We start from the raw sequence: 6,023 nt of genomic DNA on the forward strand, positions 1-6,023 counted from the left end.
TGCTTGTCAGGCTTGAACTTATGACTAATGGGCCCTAAGTTGTTAAGAGCCCACATTATAAATAAGTTATTGCAGTACAGAAATTACACACAACTTACTATCAAATTTTCGAAAAACCCTAGCCTCCAGTCTAGGAATTTCGTCCGCCCCCCCTCTCTCTGTCTTAGAGAATTTTTAGTCTACGAATTTCGAATTTGCAGTCTGAATTAGCAGATCATATCTGTTCTATCTCTTCGCAGAAACTTTTGATAGACTTTCTAGTGCAGTCTATTAGAGGGATTAAACTTCTATTCGTGGACCTGATTGAAGAATTGTTCGTTCATCAGTTCCTGGGATATACAACAAGAGTAGAGTTATCTGTTGGTGTCCATAATCTCGTTTCGAGATTCAAGGTAAATATTTAATTGTTATTTAATTTTTACACGCACAATTTAATCGTAAAGTTTTGATATTCATGAGATGGAATAGTTCCATATAAAATTTTAAAACTTCCGCTGCACCGGGTATCAATTCTGATTGATCTGAACACCGTTTTCCAACACTCTCTCCTTCCCAAAGCCATTCTCGCGATCCCATTTCACCCCAAACCCTAGCAGCCTCATCATGCCGTCGATTCGCCGCCCTAGCCGCCGGAAAGCTATCGATTGAAGCTAGAAAATGTAAGCGTTCGTACTTGGATTCAATTTAATACCAAAATATTGAGTAATCTCGGACCAAAGCTCAAACTGTCACGCCTCGTTCGCGACTGGAGCTACGCGGCTTCTTGTTCTTTCTCGAATTTGAGCTATTTCTGGTCGTTTCTTGGTTTTCCAGCTTTGATCAATCGATCGTCTCTCCCCTTCGCTCAATCAGTCTCTTTGTTGGTTTGAACCTCCGCCGCGTTGTGCCGCTGCCTCCCGTTGGAGTTTCTAGATTTAATATCTTGTTTGTCACATAATATAATTTTCGCCTCTAATTCATGAATTCCATGTTATTTAGATTTTTGGTCCGGCCCAAAATTCCCAAACCCTTCGCGATTTCATCCTCTCCATTTTTCTCTCGTTCAATTCCAACTTGCTGCGTTCCCATCATTCGTCGATTTTTGCTGCTCTTGTATATGTTTTGCTCTCCCAGCTTCTTTGCATACTTTCCGGATTACACTTTCTAAAAATTTTTCGAATCCCTTTCTTCCTCTGCCTTTTCCTATTTTCTTTCGATTCTTGCTGATTTTCCTAGCTTCATAGATAGATTTTTTCTTCAAGGATTTCGCATCTGCTCCACGCTCAACTTGCTGCTTCATGGATTTCCCGTCTGTCGTGAGTTACTAGGGTTTGATTGGGAGCAGGGCGGCTGTTTTGAATCATCTGTAGGGGGTTTGGCTTTGTTCTTGGAGCATCTATTTCCTGATTTTGAGTCGTTTTGATGTTGGATTCGGGCTAGCACAACTGTTGGTGTTCAGATTTTAGCACAATTAAATCTTCGCAGGCATAAGCTACGATATGCGCAAGCTATTCTGGGTTGGTTTCTCTGGCTTGAGCCTCTTTGTCAGGTATACTTGCATTTTCTGAGAAATCCAGCTGCGTTTATTTTTACCTTCATAATAAATAAGTGATTATTGTCTCAAAGCAATCCACTCAAACACCATTGAAGGTTGTTTTCTTTCTGGGCTTTCTTCGACAGTTTCCTGTTCAATAAGAGGTTCTAAAATATGTTACATACTATTAAATAACAAAAAAATGGGCTCCAGGTTTTATAGAAGTATAATCATAGTAGGGGTGGATCCAAAAAGTGGTTAAGACAAGGCTAGGAGTGTCAACCAACTATATATTTGGGATCAAACTTGAAGTTTCTTTAAAAAATTTACATATACAATTTAAAGTTTTCGTTGGATGGGACCTGGTCACCACCATCGCCCTCTTGCTGAAACCACCTATTCTGACTGTAGCTTGCAACCAGAGAGGACGAGAGAGAGTCTTCCAAATTGTTGTAAATGATCATCATGGTTTGATCGAATCTCCATATCGATCACTTAGAGTTTTCCAAATTGTTGTAAATGATGTAGCTTCCTTCTGTGGTAAGAATATAATGTCTTGTGTTGAATTTGACTTTTTTTGTCAATGGAAGAGGATTATTTCCTTGCAGTGAACCAAGATTTTGCCTAATAATTGATTTTCATTTCAGTATTAAGAATAAAAATTATTTATGCAATTACTGCTTATTAATTTGCCAAGTAGATTTTGCAATAGTTGAAATTTGGAGTTGTACCTCTTTTTTAATTATTTTTACACTTTCCACAATGTCCAATTTTGATATTATAATTTACTATTATTATTACTCGGATACATTGACATATTGATCTCTTTTTCTTTTTTGTAGGCCACCGCTAAGTGCTAGCCTCATCAAGAATCTGGTCACCGTGTTCGAGCTGCTTGTTTGAATCAAGAAAAAATTCACTTTGACGATGATTTCTTAGTAGGTTGTTGGATTCTTGCTGGTTCACTTGCTGCAACAGTTTGTGCGCTGCCACAGCTAGCGCTTGCACAAGTGTGTGATCCTTCTTTGCGCTCTTTGTTATGGTGTATTTGATTAATGTGTGGGATATCACACTACAACAAATATGATCAAACACAACAATTAAAAACAATGCTTTTGTAAAAAGCGATGTATTTTATTAAATCTCATCTGAGTTTGCTGCAGCCATTGGAGCCAGCGATGGAGAATCAAGATTTCTTGCTTCTTGAGGGTTATCAGACAACATTTTTGCAGAGAAATTAATCTGCTCTTCTCTCTTTTAAGCGCACGATCAAAGACACTTCAGCGCGGGATTCATCGATAGAAACTGCTGCAGGTAACTCTTGGCCTTGCATTGGATTTACTAGATTCAATTGTGTTATACGGTTATGCATTTTTTTGAATTCCTATTTCTTTTAATGGTTATAGTTTACTCTTGTATAGAAATCTCGCCACTCTTGGTCAGATTTTTCGAATGAATTTCCGATCTATCTGTGTTCTACGCATGCTTGGGTTTTGCTTAGGATTTCACTAGCCGACCTTCCGATATTCGTACAATTTTCTTCTTCTGTTTTGTTTCCCTGCTGTTTTCTTCTTACGCTGTACAACGTCAGTTGTGCTCTTAGATTTGCGTTTGGTTCTTTGTAAATTGTGATTTATGTTTGAAGATTTGAGTTTTGTTATGTTTTGTTTAAAACTGGTTTTCCTTCTGGTTTTCTTCCATTTGTTAACTCTGTGTTCTGGTTTTGAGCAAAAATCAGAGGAAAGTTAAGGTATCGTTAATTAAATCTCAATTAATTAGCAGATTCAGATCTTTATATTACATCATGTGCCGTAAATAAGACTAGGTTTGCCACAGGGCGAGTTAAGGTCTGATTCCAGTTGGGTTAGAACTGAAAAATAAAGGGAAAGGTAGTACAGGTGGTTCTCCGGCCGGTGGTGGCCGGAGAGGGGCGGCCGAATGGCCGGAATGCAGCGGTCGCGCTCTGCACATACAGCAGCATAGGGGCTCTGTTTTATTGGTTCGTTCTCCTTCTAAAGGGCTCAGTTTAAGGTCAAATTTGTTGGGTTAGAACCGTATGGGTGTTGGAAAAGTATGGGAGGTGGTTTCACAGCCAAAGGTGGCCTGAGCAGGCAGCACAATCAGATTTTCTGAAGCCGCTCAGGGCTGCCTCGAGTTGGGCTTAGGGAGCGGTAAGCTAGGGTTGTGTCTTATGTTTTGGCAGGCCGGGCTCCACTTTTCGAGTCCGGGTCGGGTTTAAAATATAATGGGTCGAGTTAGTTTGATCCGGGTCCGGGTTTTATTTTTTGGGCTGGGGTATTTTATTTTTATTAATTAAGAGTTTAAGTAATTAATTAATGGGTTGTGCTTGTTAATTAATTAATTGGACTAATTTAATGTGCTTTATTAATTATGGAGTTGAGTCCACTAATTTGTCATGGGCCGTGTGATCCATGAGAATTATTGGGCCAAGTTGAGTCGGGTTTAATAATTTTATCGGCCTAGTTTATAATTACTAGTTAAATAATAATTTTATTAATTAAATTTTAAGTTAATTAGTTAATGGGCTTAAATTATGTTTTAAGCAAGCTCATTAGTTTCTCATGGGCCTGGGGGCCCATGAAGCTTAATGGACCAGATCAGGTTGGGCTTTTGGGTTTTTGGGATAGTCTAAGAATTTTTGAGTTTAAGTCTAGTGGTCAGCAGCTCGAACAGGTCATTGGAAAAATAAATGAACCGTAAATATATATTTAATTCATGCATGTATTTTATTAGTTATATAAGTATGATTTTTAAGAAAATAAATTAAGTATATATTTACGGGCAAATTTTCATTAAATAAAGAAATAAATGAGAATTTTAAGTTCATGCATCATTAAGAATTTTCATGATAAGTTTAAGAGCATGTTATGAAAAATATTTTTTATGGAACTTGAAGTGAAGGTGGAAAGTGATGTGGTTGGAGGCAGGATACCTGGGCTCGGTGACCTTCTTAATGATGTATAAGTATGATGAGCTTATGGATCTAGTTGAGAGGGTTGGTGAAGTAGCAGCACAGAGGTGGAAACCACACCGCCGCATACGTTGGTTTTTAGATTGATCAATAGCTTAGTATGAGGCCACCGACATGGATACGACCTGTTGAGAACTAAGAAATCATGATAAGTCATTTTTATGAGAATTATGAAGAATGATTATTTATGTTATTGCATGATGATTAAGCTGTATAATTAGTTATTTCATGTTTATATGCATATAATTTTAAGATCATGCACGTATAATTATTATTCACGTATTTTATATGATGTGTGCTTGTATGTGGTTTCATCTCGTTATTTAAGGATAGAACGTTTTAGGCTCACTAGATTTAAATGGTGCAGGTGAGCATAATGTTAATGAAGTTAATGTGTTTCCGACTGGTGGCGAGGGCGTATAAGTATCCAGGCGGCTAGTAACCGTGACCATTTGAGATTTAAAATATGTATTTCCGCACACGATTAATTACTTTAGATTTTTAGTATATGCATGATTGTTAGATTTAATTATTTATTTTAATGTTTCCATCGATTTTTGGTGTAGAATTATTATTTAGAAATTTCATTATGGAATTTTTATAAATGAATATTTAGTAATTAATTTTAAGTATTTAATTGCATGCGTGTATTTTTATTGTATTTATTATGTACATGTATTTTAAATTAAGTAAAGTTATTTTTAAGTATGATATATATATGTATGGGCATATATATATATATTCATTATTTTATAGTTAGAGAGTTTATAATAACAAAAAAAAATTCCAGTAGAAGTTTTAGGACGTTTCATTTCGACTATCTGATTTCTTGATGATCTAGATTTATTTGTTGCGACATTAGAATATGCCTTAGGACGGATTCCTAATCGATGAGTACGTGTGGATTCCTCGTAATCCCTTGATTTGATATTGATTGATTGACTCGTTTTCCTTATTCTTCGAGCCTGATTTGATGTATTCACCCTCGATTTTGAAATGCAAGTGAGTTGTTTTCACTTAGCAGAGTTTGTTGTCCAGAATTCCTTCTATTTGATAATCATGACTTGAGAGATTTTTTTTAATATTAATTTGATCATGTCTCTGAGAGTCAGCGATTATTCGATGTATATCTTCAGTATTAACGATTTGGTTGGCTCATAACTGATAGGGATTTATAGCACTATTAGAATTTATTTTTGGACCGATATCAGATACAACTTAAGTCCGAAGATCGTTCAATTTTTGGCACCTTGGGTGAAACCTTGGATCATAATTGCAGTGGATTCGAATAGATGAATTGTGATGATATTGAATTAGTCTAGCGAACCCTTCGGATTTGAATTTGGATTTTGAAGAACATTTCAGATATTTTAGAATCAATTGACAGGATTCACTCAATGAATCAGTGATATCGGATTTATCTTTTGATATTTGGATTTTGTGATGATTGTTTCGGGAATTTATGGAATTTTGCGGTTAAATTCATTGTTGGACTAAGTGTAGAATTTTGAATTTAGA

At 36.3% G+C, this 6,023-nt stretch overlaps 1 long non-coding RNA gene across 1 annotated transcript; it reads left to right on the forward strand.

The window, feature by feature from the left end:
- The first annotated feature begins 582 nt into the window (after positions 1-582).
- LOC140886506 (uncharacterized) lies at positions 583-2,607 on the forward strand. The gene is made up of 3 exons (XR_012151573.1): positions 583-659; positions 1,465-1,528; positions 2,356-2,607. It is a non-coding gene; the product is annotated as an uncharacterized lncRNA (long non-coding RNA).
- The last annotated feature ends 3,416 nt before the right edge of the window (positions 2,608-6,023 follow it).

Source organism: Henckelia pumila, chromosome 3 (genome assembly GCF_033568475.1).
Source record: "Henckelia pumila isolate YLH828 chromosome 3, ASM3356847v2, whole genome shotgun sequence".
Classification (NCBI taxonomy): domain Eukaryota; kingdom Viridiplantae; phylum Streptophyta; class Magnoliopsida; order Lamiales; family Gesneriaceae; genus Henckelia; species Henckelia pumila.